At 36.9% G+C, this 17,403-nt stretch overlaps 1 protein-coding gene across 1 annotated transcript in view; it reads right to left on the reverse strand.

The window, feature by feature from the left end:
- LOC113228200 overlaps nucleotides 1-15,645 on the reverse strand; it is a 191,772-nt gene extending 176,127 nt beyond the window's left edge. Inside the window, exon 1 of the mRNA XM_026461444.1 lies at nucleotides 15,359-15,645. The gene's annotated coding sequence lies outside the window, so the exon portion shown is untranslated. The remainder of the gene's footprint in view (nucleotides 1-15,358) is intronic.
- Nucleotides 15,646-17,403: the final 1,758 nt, after the last annotated feature.

A 17,403-nucleotide genomic window follows, 5' to 3' on the forward strand; every position in this document is an offset into this window, starting at 1 on the left:
AGAAGAAAAGAAAGGGCAAGAACGAATTTTTTATATTGGTTTTTATGTTGGTGGTGGTTGTATTTTATGTAATTTTACTAAAATTTTTCAAAAATTTTGTTAATGTATGTGCCAGCCAATCACATCCATGGCCCTGGTCTCAAACTAGCGAATACCCTGTGAATTCATTCTAGGATACTTTTCAGAACACCCAGACCAAAACCAATTTAGAAAAGTTCATTTCCTAATTTGGTCTTTTCTGGGAATTGAACCCGGGACCTCCTCATCCAGCGCTCATTGTATAAACCGTTGGGCCACCGAGATCATCGCTTTACTATCAGTTCTTTTCGTTTTGTTTCAGGATCTTCTTTTTGTTTTTGTAGTGTTAATGTTTTTACTACGATATGTTTTTTTTTAATTATATGTACAGATAAAGTAATAAACATAAACAAAATCATAAATGAGTGTCATGTTGTTTTTTAAATTTAATATAATTTTTAGATTTAAATATAACAACATGGAAAATCAGTTTAAAAAATTGTTAACGCAGTTTTTTTATACACCCGCTAAGGTTTAAAAAAACTCAAGAAAAGCTCTGGCTTTTCTAGAGTTTTTCATCTCTTGATTTGCGAAAATCGATGTAAGCTTGCTTTGAGTTTGCAAGCTGTAAAATATTATTTCATTTTAATTAAAGATAATAAAATTAATAATCCTAGACGTATATTCGTTTTGAGAAGAGAATTTTGTTCCATTCTACAATACCATCGACTAAATTCAAAAAACTAAATTACTAGAAATAATTATATGATTATATCTTTATTTTATAACTATAATAGGTCTAAAAATTTCAAAAAATCGGTGTTACTAGGTTTTCAAATTTAGCCGACGATATATCTTGCAGAAAAGAAATGACGTCAGAAGTCACCTTAGATTTAGTATATAGGGAAGTCACGCTTTACATCCGTAAATAAATAACACTATAGAATATTGGAGTTTCTGAATTTAAGGCAGTATAATTAAGTGACAACTTCAAATAAGACAAGAGAAATGGTAACGACCATGACTACATACATCATCCAACCCTTTCGCAAATAGCGTTTCGAAAGATTTAATAGTTATGCTGCACGTTATTTCTTTTCTTTTATATTCAATTTACGTGAACCTATAACACGTTATTCTACATTATCTCAACGTGACAAATTTCCGAGTATAATTGAATATGAATGAATTGACTCCAACGTGAAACGAAAAACCCTTTGAAATTTATTTCTAGGAACTCAGAGATTATTCCTTTCGCGGAAATATTCCCAGTGCACATTGTTAGATATAAATATCTTTTGGGAAATTACAAGATAAATTTTCCTTATATTTATTGGGAAATGTAGATAAGAGTAACGAAATTGGTTGCTTACTTTTCTATACCAAAATCTTGAAGTGGGTATTTATCAAAGCAAATAATATTAACTGTAAAGCAGAGGTTCCCTGACTTTTTTCTCACAGACCACTTTCAAAATTTAGCTGGTTCCGGTGGACCCCCTGCAGCTACATTTCTACCATATTCCATATCCATGTTATTTTTTGTCACGCCAACGTAGACCCCCGCCGAGTCTTCCGTGGACCCCTGTGGGTCCACCTGGACCACTTTGGGAACTAATGCTGTAAAGGATGGCGGTTTTCTCTTCCGTGGGATGAGGTTACGCAGCTCCAGCCGAGTGAAAACTCAGTTGTTGAAGAAAGATTTTATTTTTCACCTTGTATGTCGCCAGTACAATTTCACCCTATGTGCGGAAGGTCCGGGCAGTTGTTCTAAGAAGGGACTCAACCCCTGGTAGGTCTTACTATCCCCATAAGCAAAATTGTGTTCGAGTAGTCACCATTCGAGGGAAAATCTTAACACCGCGATTCAGAAATAACGCCAAATTGTATTATTGGGCACTCATTTTTAGACGAAGAAAAAGGAGGTGGTTTTCAATTTGACTGTTTCGTTTGTTTGTATTTGATGCGATTACACATTTGCGAACCGATTTCGAAGATTCTTTTTTGTAGGAAAGGGGGTACGTCTGTAGTAATCCTATTCAAATTTGAAGAAAATATTCTACTTCCAAGGTTGAGAAATTAGGGGATTGTTTACGTTCACGTGACATGAACAGACAACCTGACCAGACCTAAATTACCACGTGACGATAACAGACTACTCAGCAGTGCACTGACCGAATAGCAATATGCAAGACCAGCGTGCTGAGTAGACGTTTCCTTTGCTTTACACATTGACTTACAATTATATGGACGTCGGGTTCGCGCTAAAAAGTGTCCGCACTTGTAAGGCGCTAAAATCGTATACAGAGCGCCAAACTCCGCTTTAGTCTTCATTTGTTCGACTGACAGCGCGATACTGCGATGACATTACAATTTAAATTTCGAATAGGTTGACTTGGGACATTTTTTTTCGTGGTTTTTGTATTAGACCCGTCGTCCATTTATTTGTAAGTCAATGGCTTTACATTTAAAAATTATATAGTAGAATATACACGCACACATGTAAATAGAATTTGTATAAATAGTCTAGTTTTTAGAAATAAAGATTTCTTTGAATCCAGATATCAACGCTGTCTCATTAACTGCCTCTGTGGCCGAACGGTTACCATGCCGGACTGCCGCGCAGAGGCCCCAGGTTCGATTCCCGGGCCGGGAGAAATATTTGTATGGCCTACATTTATTTCTCTCGTGAGTTTGGGTGTAATTTGTGGTTGTCTATGTGTGTGTCCATGGCACCCGCGACACAGGGTTTCCCTAGTGCGGGGCTATGTTGAGTGTGTGCGTTATTATTATTATTATTATTATTATTGACGACGACGGAACTATCCTGACTACAGCATCCTCTCACTGCGGCCAAGACACCTTTAGCCGTCAGCTTATTTGGTCAGTCTTGTGAGTCTGTGAGACTGGCAGTTTGAAAATGCACCCCTTATCCTTCCCACCTTCCGTCTGTACCTATCTATATACCTATCTATATACGTATATACGTATATATAGTAGTGTATGGTTAGGGCTAGGCTGTTAGGTAGGAACGTAGAGCTGTTTGTGATAGGTTACAGCTTTCCCTTACCATTTCATGTATAGCCAGCTAGCTTTGATTACACATACAAGACGATACTCAACAGTAATACTCATATCACACCCAACAAATACTACACAAAGACAGAGATAAAGTTAGTTGGGTCTACAGGGATGAATCCGGTTTATTGGATTTCACCCGCTTTCCATTACCGATTTCAATATTTGGCAAATTGGTCGGTTTTTTTATAAAAAAAGTTATTAACAGACGATACTACCCAGAGCTCGAATTCTAATTTTCCCGAACTAATAGTTATTTTGCTTGGGTCCAGCGGCACGGACACTGGGTTTATATCAGAATTTATTTTTTTTAAATCGAAATAAAAGCCTTTAAATTTTCTTTTATCGTATACTATTCCATTTAGTTCAGTTAATATAAAAAAAAAACGATTGGTATATGTAAAGTACCTATTGAATACTGCGTTCTTGTAAAATTTCGAGGTAAGTTTGTGATTTTTTATCGTGAAAATTTTTAAGAATCGTGTTTGCACACCGTATGTAATAAGTGTGTATCCTCAATTTTACTATATATTTATTTCAAAGTGATTGATTCACTGTTATGCGGAATGAACCAAAGCCATTTAAGGTACATATAAGGTATATACTCTTAATTATTATGAAAGGCTGTCGTCATTGGAAGGCAATTCTGCAATATAGAATTAAAACTGTTCACTCGCGCTTCGATGCACATGGTCGATGCATTGTAGAACTGTGACAACCCTAACAGTGTTCTGCAGGCGCCGCTGTACTGGACGCCCAGCGAGTCAACCACAACCACAGTAACCACCTTGTCTCGAACTAGGGAATTCCCTGTTTTTTTTATATGACATTAAGTGACGGGACAAACAACTCGTGCGCTTGATGGTAAGCAACACGACTGTCCATAACAGTTACAGTGTCACTCAGAGCTTTAAATTTCAAAGATCTGAGGGGCACTACCACTGCGCCCGTCACCCTGAGATGTAAGTTGACAAGTCCCATGTGCCTGTTATTTCACCAGCACCCTTACCCTTCAAAATTGGAACGCAGTAATGCTCACATTTCTGCTTGGCGGCAGAAATAGGGCAGGTGGCAGTACTACCCCACACTAACTTTTTCATAAGAAGCTCTGCTACTATGAGTACCAGAGTAACCCATATGTATAACCCAGATACCTGCCAGAACAAATTTATTAAAATTATTTTCCCAAATTGATACTACCGGGAATCGAACCCGGGACCTCTCCATTCGGGGCATAAACTGCTGAGTCACCGAGGTAGTCGTTTTATTATTAGTTCTTTTTGTTTTCTTTTAGCAACAAAAGCATATTACATTTTGATTAGACTGTGATATTACGTTGTAAACTGCCTCCATGGCCGAACGGTAGAGGTCCCAGGTTCGATTCCCGGGCCGGGAGAAATATTTGTATTGCCTACATTTATTTCTCTCGTGAGTTTGGGTGTAATTTGTTGTTTCCCTAGTGCGGGGCTATGTTGAGTGTGTGCGTTATTATTATACTACTATTACATAAGTTCCGAAAACCTCAGAGGCACCAGCCGGGATTCGAACTCACGGCTTCTGTTTGAGAGGCGGTAGGTTAAACCATTAGGCTACCATGGCTCTAACTAACTAACCAAGTAACTTTATTTGAAAAATATTAGAACACGCATACTTGTTCAATAGACCTGTTTGATGAAAATGAAATTGATGAAATTATTTGTTATTGAGCAGAATTTACATTTCTTCTCATACTATTCGTCAAATATTCTATGTACCTACCACCTTCCTCCTCCCTTAGCATATGACGTACGAACGACCCCTTATCTACACGACAACTCTCTCTAGTGTTACAAAACTGACGTCATGTGTTCGTCAGTTTAATCCGTAAGTATACCAGTCGTCTTGCTAAGTACTTATTTATACGGTGCATGAACGTGTACGACTGTATAGGATTAGCCTTAAGGATTAAGGCTAAAGATAGACTCCATTCATGAGTCTAATTTATTGGATAGAATTGAATTTAGTTTTGCGATAGGAAAGTATTGGATTCCATAGTCTTTGTTTACACATATAGTGAGGGGATAGACGTGTTTTTTTTTTCATTTATTTAGGTCACGTGATAATTTATTGTCAGTTAATGTACCCACATTCCAGTTACCTGTCAATATAATTTTTTTATTTGTTGTATTTTTTTGTCTATCCAGCAATAAATCTAATTTTTCAAAAAATGTATTAATATTTGAGTTGTGGATTCTAACATATATGCAGATTACTAACAATTTATGTTGCATAATTTTATTCCACAGCATTCAAAGCTTAATTCCAATGCAAGATCTTGAAGGAATGTTATGGGTCTTGCCTCGATGTTTCTGTCATGCATTATACACACACCCCCTCGTCTTTTATTATGTCTGCAGAAAGACTACCCCAGAGAATAAGCCTTTAAATGTATATTTGCTTCATTATTTCGTTTAATAAATGTTTATAATAAACAAAGAACATCAATTTTTTTTTGTTATTATGTAGGTCTAATAATGTGATTTCCCACAAGTCTTTTTTGCTTAAGAAGCCCGCATGTTTTGATGTTATGCAAACATGTTTTGACGCATGATTCGAAAATTGCAATCTATAAAAAAGATCGAAAGACCTTTAGTTCTACCCGCGACTGACTAGAGCTGTCGCTGTAAGAGTCTATACTACCTCAAATAGCTTTAGTTGATTCCCTATGACAGTGAAAATGTTAAATCAATCTCTTTGAAATAATGCATTAATGCAAATATAGTTTTAGCACGGCAGCAAAAGTCGCACACCCTGTCCGACTTGCACATTGGCGCCAGAATGGACGTGCAAATGTTGCCCGCACTGACCGACAACTACATGTACCTGCTTATAGATAAAGCAACTAGTGAGGCCGCTGTAGTGGACCCAGTTATACCTTCCAATGTTATAAATGCTGCTAAAGAATTAGGAGTAAACATTACTAAAGCGCTGACTACACATCATGACTGGTAAGCAATATTATTTTAATGAGTACCTTACTTGTTTACAGCTGCTTAAAATTGCCAATAAAGAATATATACTGATTAGTATACGGTGCGAAAACACGATTCCTAAACATTTTTACGATAGAAAAAAAACACGAATTTACCTCGAAATTTTACAAAATTTCAAAAGTAATTGGTCAGGAACCGGAGAAAAGGGTGATAAAAAGGTGGGACGACGATGAAAGTGATAGCATCGTCATATTGTAGATTTTAGTGAAATATGTGGGAACCGATTGAAGTGGATAAACCATTAGATGTAGACCTAAGTGGACCGCTGCCAAAAATAACACGGTTAATGGGCTCTGGGATGTTCGACCGTACCCGTGTATTTACCGTTTGAATGCCCAGGATCCAATCAGGTGAACCGAAAGGATGAACCAAGGGGATGGGCGGGGGTGAACTATGACCTTAATCCCCTTCGTCTTAAAGGAGATTTGTCCTTGATATACGGTTTAAAAAAATTCAATAAATAATGTGACAGCCAACCAGGTCAATTACACAGAACACCAAGACCAGAACTTCGTGGTTAAGTGACTTGGTTGTGACACCGGTTTTCATGGTGTAGCCATCTCTAAGATCCTGGGTTCGATTCTCGGCCTGGTCAATGTAGAAATTAAATTTGTAGACGATAAACAATGTAGAAAAAAACTTAAACTAAAATTACCTCAATTTTTAAAACTATTTAATTAAAACTACCTCAGCTCGAAAACAAGTTTTTCCCATATTAAAACGGTTCATTTTGCTAGGGTCGATCGGCAGAGACACTGGTTTTATTTCAGAATTTTTTTGAAACGAAATTGAAGCCGCTTCAAAAATGTATATCGTATAGTATACGCGTTCAATTGTGTTTACTTGATATTAAAACAATCATTGGTATATGTAAAGTGCCTATTGAATACAGAGGTTTTCTTGTAAAATTTCGAGGTAAGTTTATATTTTTATTCTATTGCGAAAATTTTTTGGAATCGTGTTTTCACACAATATTCTAATCAACCTCGTGACCTAATACCATATGATGCCAAACAATAATTTTTCTACGAGTAAATAAAATAATGGAACAGAACCAATATTTAATGTATACTCTGCTAACGACAATCTACGACAACAAACGCATTTTTTATTTTATAATAAATTTTAACCCATTTATTAGGGTAGGCAAACATTCCACCATCACCTATTCATATATGTACGTAAGCGAAACAAACGCTACAAAACAAAAAACCAAAGAGATAGAAGTGGCCAAGTACCAAGTGGGTAAGTAAGTAAGTAGTATATTTTAACCAATTTTTTTTTATGAAGACGTATGACCCGCTTTCAAGACTTTTAGGTCAATTTAACCAATTAGAGGCAGCGTAGCGTTTGAGTAGCGACCTTATTGATGTTTTAATTAGCAAAAATACGACGTTCTTTTTTTGAAACTCATTATACAACATATCATACCATACTCACTCGTTGACTCGTTGTTGTGTACGGTTGGTAACAACTACAACACAAGGTCGACGACCTCTGGTAAATTTGTAATCCCAAGAGTATCTAACTACTATGGAGATAGGACCTTAAAGAAACGTATTCCATACATATTAAACAGCTTACCAGAGGTTATTAGACATGAAACTAATAAATGTAAATTTAAAAAATGTTGAAAGAGCAATATTTAACAAATTATTGTTAAATAGTTAATAATCATATTGTTTAAGTATTTTTAACAACATTAGTGTCAGTTTGTAACTTTTTGCTTAATTGAGACTCATTTCGATCCTGCAGTCAAACTGTATATTCAGTTTTGTAGGACTATGCTTAATTGAGACTCATTTCGATGCTGCAGTCAAACTGTATATTCAGTTTTGTAGGACTATGTTTATTTAAATATATTGTACCCCCCTTTTCTTAAATTCAAATAAATGATAATAATAGACAATATAATTTTGATTCAGAATACTAAAAAGAGTAAAATGGTTATCTTTGTGATACGCTCTATTCATTTAGATTTTACGTTTTAACCATTGACTTACGTTTTAACTTAAATTAGCGTTCCGGGCACACGGGCGAGTCTGGCTTGAGCTTGGTCTACGCGAGAGCCCGCGCGGCGATCGCGCGGTTGTATAATTCAGAGGAATTTAAATGTTGTTGCCTTATAAATAGAATTCAAATTCGCCATTAATGTACATGAAGGCGTGATAGCTGGGCGGTTGCCGCGCGCCGCCCGTTCAAAAACTTTCTTCTCGTGTAACTGAGCGCTAAGGGCGATGGTGAAATTACTCGTCAACTTATGTCTCAGGGTGACAGGCGCATGGACAGTGCCCCTCAGATCTTTGAGATTTAAAGCTTGAGTGGCCCTGCAACTGACATGGACGGGCGTGTCCCTTATCACCAGGCGCACGACTTGCTCGTAACACACTTGGTATCATAAAAATAATAAAATCGTGAACCATTAATACTATGCTGCCGATCTCATTTTACCATGTCCCAACATCGCCCAAAAATAAAAATGTTAATACGAAAAAAATACAGAACAAAAAAGCTTACATAAAAGCTCCAGTAAGACGTTTAATTTGTCAATTGGCCATTCAAAGCTCCAACTAAGCTGTATTGTGCTTAATGGAGGCTTTCACGGAGTTGATGTGAAAAGCTCAGGAAAAGCTCTGTTGCTTTTAATTCTTCAGTTTTCAAACTGAAGATATTGTTTGGTTTAAAGTTTGCTGACTGTTTTAGTATAACGAATTTTAGAAAATTTAACAACAGACTGCCAAATTGCGTTTGTTTTTTTTTCTATGTATGTTACGCGATAATATTCGTGAACCAATTTTGATGGTTCTTTTTTTGTTACAAAGAGAGTCCCTCAGTAGTTGTGGTCCCATTCAAATTTAAAGAAAATATGTCACTTTCACACAATTTCGCATACTTTCCGGTAACCGATTTCAATAAAACTTGGCAAATGATGTAATTCCACTAAATGTTGAGGTCGGTTTTTTAGTACTTTGTGTTGAGATTATTGTTCCTTAAGTAAGCAAAGTACACTTGTAATGGTCACATTTTTAAAACACTGCGAATTCTTCAGTTTAACAGATTATTCCTTTCAAATGATTTTTTTCAAAGAATTTTGTCACGTAATGGATTAAAGCCAAAATAATATCACAAAATAAAAAAGAAGATTTAATTACCGTAAGTTGCGAGCTTTTTAACTAAGCTGCATTATGCTTAATGAAAGCTTCCGCGCTGTTGACAGCAACTTTCATGAAAGCTTTGTCAAGGAAATGCTCGTTGGAATTCCCAACTGTCTCACTCGGCACATAACTTTTGCATATGAGATGAAATAGAATAAAAGTCGCCATTGTGGTCGAGCGTGCATTACTTATTCAGCTTAAAACGAGATGCATTGATATTGATGGATTCTGCCTTCATTATCATAACTAACGTAATCGACAGTTTTTAGAAACGGATACTCATCTCTGGAGCTGTGTCATCACTACCATTGAGAAGAGTTGACCAGTGCGACGAGGACGGTTTCAAAAAGGTGAAAAGGAAAAAGAAGTACACCAGCCGTGACTTTAGTGGCACCGCCCCGACTGACCCTAATCATGTACTGCGTCCAGCGATACCGACGACGTTGTTATACGTGTCATGGCTTAATTACTCCACAAACTCTGCGGATATTGTGGAGTATATATGGATGAAATCCAATGCTATCCTGAGGGTCGAGCAGTTGGGGGTCCCGCCACAAAGTGAATTTTATTTAAGTTGTGGTGAGAGTATCAACTTAACATCTGTCGAACTTCATGAAGGATGGGTTTTGGCCAAAGGGTGTCATGTACCGACGTTTTTGAGGCCTTCTACCTGACACCCACGTTGCGTTACACGTCGCAGACAATACGTGTTAATAATAATTAGTCATTAGTGTCTTATCATATTATTATGTATGTTAGTCTATAAGGTATATTTATGGGTCTTAAGGCTTTTTTAAATCTTATGTAGTTTCAGTTTTATTGTTAAGCAAATTCAGCGTAATTGACACCTTTTATTAGCATAAAAGCCTTAGATGGCAACATCTTACGAAATATAGACAAAATAATGTCCATCCGTCGCTGGCAACTCATCAGGCAAACGGGCTTTATATCACTTTTAAATATCAACTCTCGTTTGCGCCGAAATCACAAATAAGCTGAAATATTTAGTACAGCGCTAACAACTGACCTGTGTGTAAATTCAAACATTCCAAAAACTATTCCGTATGTATTGTGATAAAGATAATGTCTCTAACTATGGGGGGGCTGTTCCATTTGGCGGTGGGGGAAAAACCGCAAAACATCTAATTACAAAACAAATGGAATCAAATATCATCGGTAATTAAATATATGTAATATTATTTATGTATTTTTTTAAAGCTCAATCTAAACTGATCGATTTGAAAATACCCGTCAATTGTTTCGGATTCGGACTGGCCAATCGGAGCGCAGTTGTCACCGTAATGATTTGGCAGAATAGTTTTCAATAAAATTAAATGACATTTCGTCTCTATATCTGGTTATATACTATTATGGCCCAAACCTAATGGTCGCCATTAAAGACAAGTAATAATTATAAAGAATCTCCGCAATTTTCAAATAAATAGGTATAAAAAGTTTTGTGTATCCCGCACCGTATTCATCATTGCTGCCAGTTAGTATCATCAAGTGAGTGGATCTCTACTGTAACCCCCTTTGGATTTAACTCCCTTACTAGTCACATACATGCGTAATAATTTTGGCCCACCGGTTAGCGAGATTCGGCTCGGTATTCGAGTAGCAGTAGAGCTCCTTATGAAAAGTATTGCAACTTTATCAATTTCTGCCGTCAAGCACTAATATGAGCATTACTGCATCCCAGGTTTGAAGGGTCAGAGTACTGGAGAAATTAGAACACAGGGACTTGTAAATTTATGTCTCAGGGTGACGGGCGCAGTGGCAGTGCCCCTAAGATCTTTGCGATTTAAGGCTCTGAGTGGCGCTGCAACTGTTATGGACAGGCGTGTCGCTTACCAACAAGGGCAAGATTTGTCCTCCCGTTTTTTGGTATCATAAGAAAGACTCTAAACCACTGAGTGTGTATCCAATATACTTCGTACTAATTATATAACTATACCCAATCTAGAGATGCATAGAAATAGCCCGTATTGAAAATAGAGTACCTACAAATATACACTTTTTAAAATATGGTTTGTTATTCGCATCTAAATGTTACTATAGAAACTACTCTATAGAAACCTTCTTGTCACAAAGAGAGTTGTAAGCAATATGGATACATATACTGTCACTTACGAATTGCATTCGTCTAATATATGTACATATTTAGTAATTTTAAAATGATAATGCATATTACAATTTTTATTACAGTAGTTAATAGAGTTAATAGAGTTTTTATTAAAATGTAAAATTGTTATATAGTATATATAAAATTAATAATTAGAATGCAATGCCCTAACAGGGCCCATGTTTATATGAGGCTCTGTACTCATGATCCAATAAATAAATAAATACAGGTAGAACGCGCAGATCGCCCCGGTTCTCTTGCTGTTTGTATGCCGAGTAAAGCTTTCGGTGAACCATGCTATCGGTAAATCATATTTCGACCACAATTTTCCGTAAATTAGTCTGACTGAATGAAACAAACAAAAAATTATTCATAGTCCGTCTTTCCAATGTACTGTTGCCGTTTAATCGTCAGTTTATTAATTATGGTTAAGCGATTAAGATATATACAGATATTTTTCTATAGGCTTTTGAAAATATGATAGACCTTAAAAACGAAATATATAAAGGTCAGAGGAGACAAAGTCCAACAGTACAGTAGGTACGGAGATTACATTAATTACACCCTATTGTGTTCCGTTTGAATAGCGACTACGCCATCTCAAATCGGCCGCTCTGGAGCTGAAAAGCCGGGGTAAAATATCACAGAATGATGTTCTACTTTCCACTTTCATGACCTCCGTGGTCGTTTTCACGGTATCGTCATCTCTGAGAACACGGATTCGATCCCCGGCCAGGTCAACGTAGATAACTTTCCTATATAGTCTCGGTATTTCCATAACACGAGTTAAGAATGTTCTACTTTTTATTTTATCTCATTAAGCATTAGGTATATTTTACCTTCTCTTTTTCATGTATTAATGGACTATAATAGTGCAAGGGCAGTTTATTCGCATATGAAACCAAATACTGTCCTAACTCAACAGTTTGAAAATCGAAAAAAGATTATAGAATGGAATTTAATTTAATTTTAACAATTTACTTAATTTAATTTCAAACTGAATTTTAAAACAGGACATATACAGGACATAATAAATAGTCGTGAAAAATTAAAACACGTTTCCCAAAAAAATTTTTCAAAGTGGCCCTTTCGCCCTTTCTACAAAACTGGGACGATATATTCTCGTTTATAAACAGATAATTAAGTATTATGTATAAATAAAAATAATCACAGTCATTATTCGCTATAAGATCCGTTCAATACTTTTTGAATTTTCAAAAAAACAAAAATATCTAGAACGCGCTCCACTGAGAAATTTTTCAAAATGGCGCTTTCGCCCTTATTTTTAAATTTTGAAATCGTATAATAAAAACTGTTTTAGAATCTTATCATCGTCAAACCCAACCATCTGTAACAAACGTAAGAAGAAAGTAGAGAAATTCGTAAAGTTTGCAGACACGATCTGTAGCTCAGTTGTTAGAGCTATGGCACTGGTTAGGCAGATCTAAAGCAACTTTTTGTGAGTTCGATCTTTGTATTAATAATTATAACAAACTAGAGGGGTATTTTGACCAAAATAAATAAATTTCGTGACAGTAAAACACTATAATATTCATTACAATCACTGTTACCGTTTAGTTTTTAGGACCATGACCCATAAGTGCGGTAGTTAGAACCTGTGCACACGGCGTATTATATACGCGCCGACGACGCGTTTACGGCGCCGTAAACGCGCGTCATTTGCGCGTATATGTGCTGTAATGAATCGACTAAAGCGCGCGCAAACATCGCGTTGCAAGCAAGAAGCTTATTTTATTTTTATAATATCAAGTGACGAGACGGACAAGTCGTGCGCGTGAGGTTGCAGTGCTACTCAGTTTTAAATCGCAAAGATCTGAGAGGCCACTGTCAATACCCCCGTCACTCTGAGACATAAGTTGATAAGTGCCATGTGCCTGTAATTTCACCTTATATACTGCACTGGAGTTTACATTTAGAATTTAATGTAGTTGCTTCATTTCAAAAATTAACTGATATTAACAAACAAAACTGAAATTAAAACTCTCTTATCAAAATGCGTGATACGTACGCGCCAATACAGCGCGTCAGCGGCGCGCATAACATACGCCTTGTGCACAGGGTCAAAGCTGCGCATTGTAATTGGCGCTCTAATGGGTCATTGGTCCATATAATAAATACTTTTCAATCTAGGTATCACGGACAGCCCTCTATGCAGAACATGCATGGAGGGAGCGGAAACCGTCGCATATATTCCACTGCAATACTCCGGCGTGGCCAACTACAGGGTGAAAACACCTTTGAGTGCCGAGGTCGTGCCCAGAAATCTTCGAAAGACCCAGGAAAGTGCTCAAATTTTTGGAGGCCACCACACGCAAAAGAGGCGCCTGGACGTTGAGTTGCGGACAACAGCTCGTTACATCACACCATGTTATATAAAATTTTTTTATGGTGACGACGGAAACTGCAGCAGTAGAGCTCCTTCTGAAAGAGTTCGTCCAGGGAAGTATAGCCATCTTAGCTATTTCTGCCGCCAAGCAGTAATGTGAGCATTACTGCGTTTCGGTTTAGAAGGTGCTGGTGAAATAACTATTATTATGGGATATAATTAATATGGGACTTCATCAAGTTATGTCTCAGGGTGACTGGCGCAGTGGCAGTTACCCTAAGATCTTTGCGATTTAAAGTTCTGAGTGGCACTGCAACTGTTATGGATAGACGTGTCGCTTACCACCAGGTGCACGTTTGTTCGTACCGACATTTCGTATTGCAAAAATAAAAATAAAAAGTCTTCAAGATACAAGTGTGTTTATTCTACTGGAGTTAACATGTTCAATATTTCGAGTAGATGAAGCGAAAAGGGTATAGAAAGAAATGTATAAAATGAATAGAAAAAATGTAATAGAAGGCTTTTGTTTAATGTCATTACACTTTTCTTTGGTGATTTAAGTCAAACGTGAACAGTTGACGTTTCTGGCACTTTATATGTCCCATGATCGCGGCTTACTGAGATGGTCACGGGACCTGTAAAGGGCCCGAAACGTTGGTTTGTTTGAAATCGCGAAAACTTAAGAACTCGTTACATAAACAGCTATTATAAATACACCTTTTAAATTACACCTTTAACTTCCTCCGTGGCCGAACGATTACCATTCCGGACTGCCACGCAGAAGTCCCAGGTTCGATTCCCGGGCCGGGAGAAATATTTGTATGACCTACATTTATTTCTTTCGTGAGTTTGGGTGTAATTTGTGGTTGTCTGTGTACATACATGTCGATGGCACCCGCGACACAGGGTTTCCCTAGTGCGGGGCTATGTTGAGTGTGTGTGTTATTATTAATATTGTTATTACCAATACATTTAATATTCAGTTGTATGACAAATCGCATATAGCTGAATACGCAAATTGACCATACCCACCAATTGGAACTCCGTAGTCACTGCCTGCCCCATAGGAGACAGGTGTGATCATTTTGTTATGTATTTTAAACCAACTTGTATTTGTCTTTTTATAATTGGAGTTGTACAAATGTGCAATTTGAACTTAGAGACAAACAATTGAAAAACGCATTAAAAGTTGATTATTTTGTACTAATTTGAAAAAGTTCTAAAAATAATATGAAAAATTAACATAAATCAACCATTTTATTGAAGACATGCAGGGTGAAGGATGTCATGGGTCTTCCATGTTGTAATAGTGGATCCAAATACAATTAATAACTAACTTCAATCAACTTAAAATAGTTTGTATTGTATATCTTATAAAATCATATATAAAAGAAATGTCATTTATTTTTCTGTATTTTTGAATAAAATAAACCCCGTTTCAAAAACTCGCGACGGCAGAAAGGCTATGACATAATTGATAGCCCAATATACAATACGATATGATCGCAAACTAGTGCTACGACGCGAAAAAAGAACAAAAATTCTTTCACGCATACTTAATGAAATATCGATGGTAACCAGGCAGGATAATAAAAGGTATTCCACTCACCTGTTGTATGCCTTAGCGCCCACCAGTTGCCTCACAGTCACTTACGATCCAATGAAAAAATTATCAGTCTGACTTATCAGTCCAAAGTTATTGTCATCAATTGCTGACAGAATAAATTATTGTCTTTGTCAAAAGTTATTGCTCTAAATGGAAAAAAATGAACGTCAAAAATTCATCGCTTCTTATGTTTGAAAAGCGAACTGTGCGTTCGTGAAAATTAAATTTATTTTCCTTTTATTTGAATCAGCTGCCAGACGTTATAGAGGCGTGCGCGCGGGAGGACGTCGAGGGTTAGACTGAAAAGTGGGCTGAAAACAGGGGCTGTGAAATACGTAGGTGTTGCTCTGAGTGGGAGTCTTTCCGATAGAGACAAAAATACACATTATATGGCGAGAGTGAGTAAGGCGGTCGCTTAGGCCCGCAGGGAACCTCGCACACGTATTCGGCTCCCGATGTCAGGAAGAATTTGTAGGCGTTCGTAATTGTACCTTTGATTGGGGTTTTCCGAATTTAATAAGTGCTCTTCAGACAAGCTGAAGCATCAATAGTGGCACCTCTCCAATTCGGTCGAGTAAACTTGTGAAGACGTCAGCGCTGTAATATAACTGCTTGGGTGATTTTGTATAAACTGTTAAGGGTATGAGGTTTGTGGAAAAAGGTTCCTTTTTCTATGGGGAAATCACACACGCCACGACGACGACGAAAATTACTGTCTCTTCACAAATTTGCACTCTCTGCTGACTCCACATACATTATGTATGTGGAATGGAGGAAAGGGGCGGTATTTTTCGTAACATGACTGAAGGATGTGTTATTAGTTTGTCGAGGACCATTCGCTTTGAAACAACATCATATGAAATGGAACAAAACTCGATTTTACTCACAATTTAATGTTTTTATCTCGTTTATTAGTCAATGAGGAACATTTTTTTAAGAGGACTTTTATTTTTACTACGTACTGTGTGGAGCAAAAGATTTTTTAAGCATTATTTATGATAAACGAAAACGACATTCTGGATGGAAAATTTGGGTGTGCTTTCCTTTTGTTTTTTGCTGTGCTTTAATCTGTTAATGATTTGCTTCTAAAGAGTTATTTTTTATTTAGTCTATTAAGACTGAATAACAAATAAAAAGAAGAAGCAAAAAAAAGAAGCTTTTAAACTGAATAACAAAATATTTTTCTTTGATCAAAATCATTTCAGTAGCAGAAGAGTTCCTTGTCAAAGAGTACACCCAGGGAACTACTGCCACATTACTTATTCCTGCCGCCAAGCAGTATTCTTCCGGTTTTAAAAAGTAAGGGTGCTGGTGAAATTGCAGACTTTCGACGCCTTATTTTCTCAAACTCGTATCTTATCAAGAGTGTTTATTCCGGAGATGGCAAAACTTTCTATTTATTTTAAATTTCTTATCAAGGGTGTTCATTTGGGTGCATTACTTTAAGAATAGGTAAAAGCCAGTGTGTGAATATGAAGGAAATGTGTTGTGAAATTAGCCTGCAAAAATTGTATACACAATCTGTTTTTTACATTTCAGTAACTTTGCGTTTTAAGATACGAGTTTTAGGGTCATATTCTAGAACTCTACTCAATGCTCAAGTCAGGATTTGAGTATTCGCTTTTTAGCACTCGAACTCATACTCGAGTCCCTGCCATTAGGGTCGTATTTCCAGTGCTTGTATTTCCAGTGCAATCCTGACTTGAGCATTGAGTAGAGTTCTAGAATACGACCCTAAGATAAGTAAGGCGACGATATGGGACTTATCAACTTATGCCTCAGGTTACGGGCGTAGTGGCAGTGCTCCTGAGATCTTTGTGATTTAAAGCTCTGAATGGTACTGAAACTGTTATGGACAGGCGTATCGTCGCTTACCACCAGACATAAAAAAAATCAATATGTCATTTCATAGTATCACGACGAGTGGTTTCTGTTAGTTGACGCCTCATAATTATTATACTTGAAGATTCTTGAGCATAGAAAAAATACTCCTCCCCGCTTCGGTTGCCACAATACTATAAATTTGTTCCCGGCATTTTTCTTTTGTT

The sequence above is a fragment of the Hyposmocoma kahamanoa genome, unplaced genomic scaffold (assembly GCF_003589595.1).
Source record: "Hyposmocoma kahamanoa isolate Upper Pololo Valley unplaced genomic scaffold, ASM358959v1 224, whole genome shotgun sequence".
NCBI classification, from domain to species: Eukaryota; Metazoa; Arthropoda; class Insecta; order Lepidoptera; family Cosmopterigidae; genus Hyposmocoma; species Hyposmocoma kahamanoa.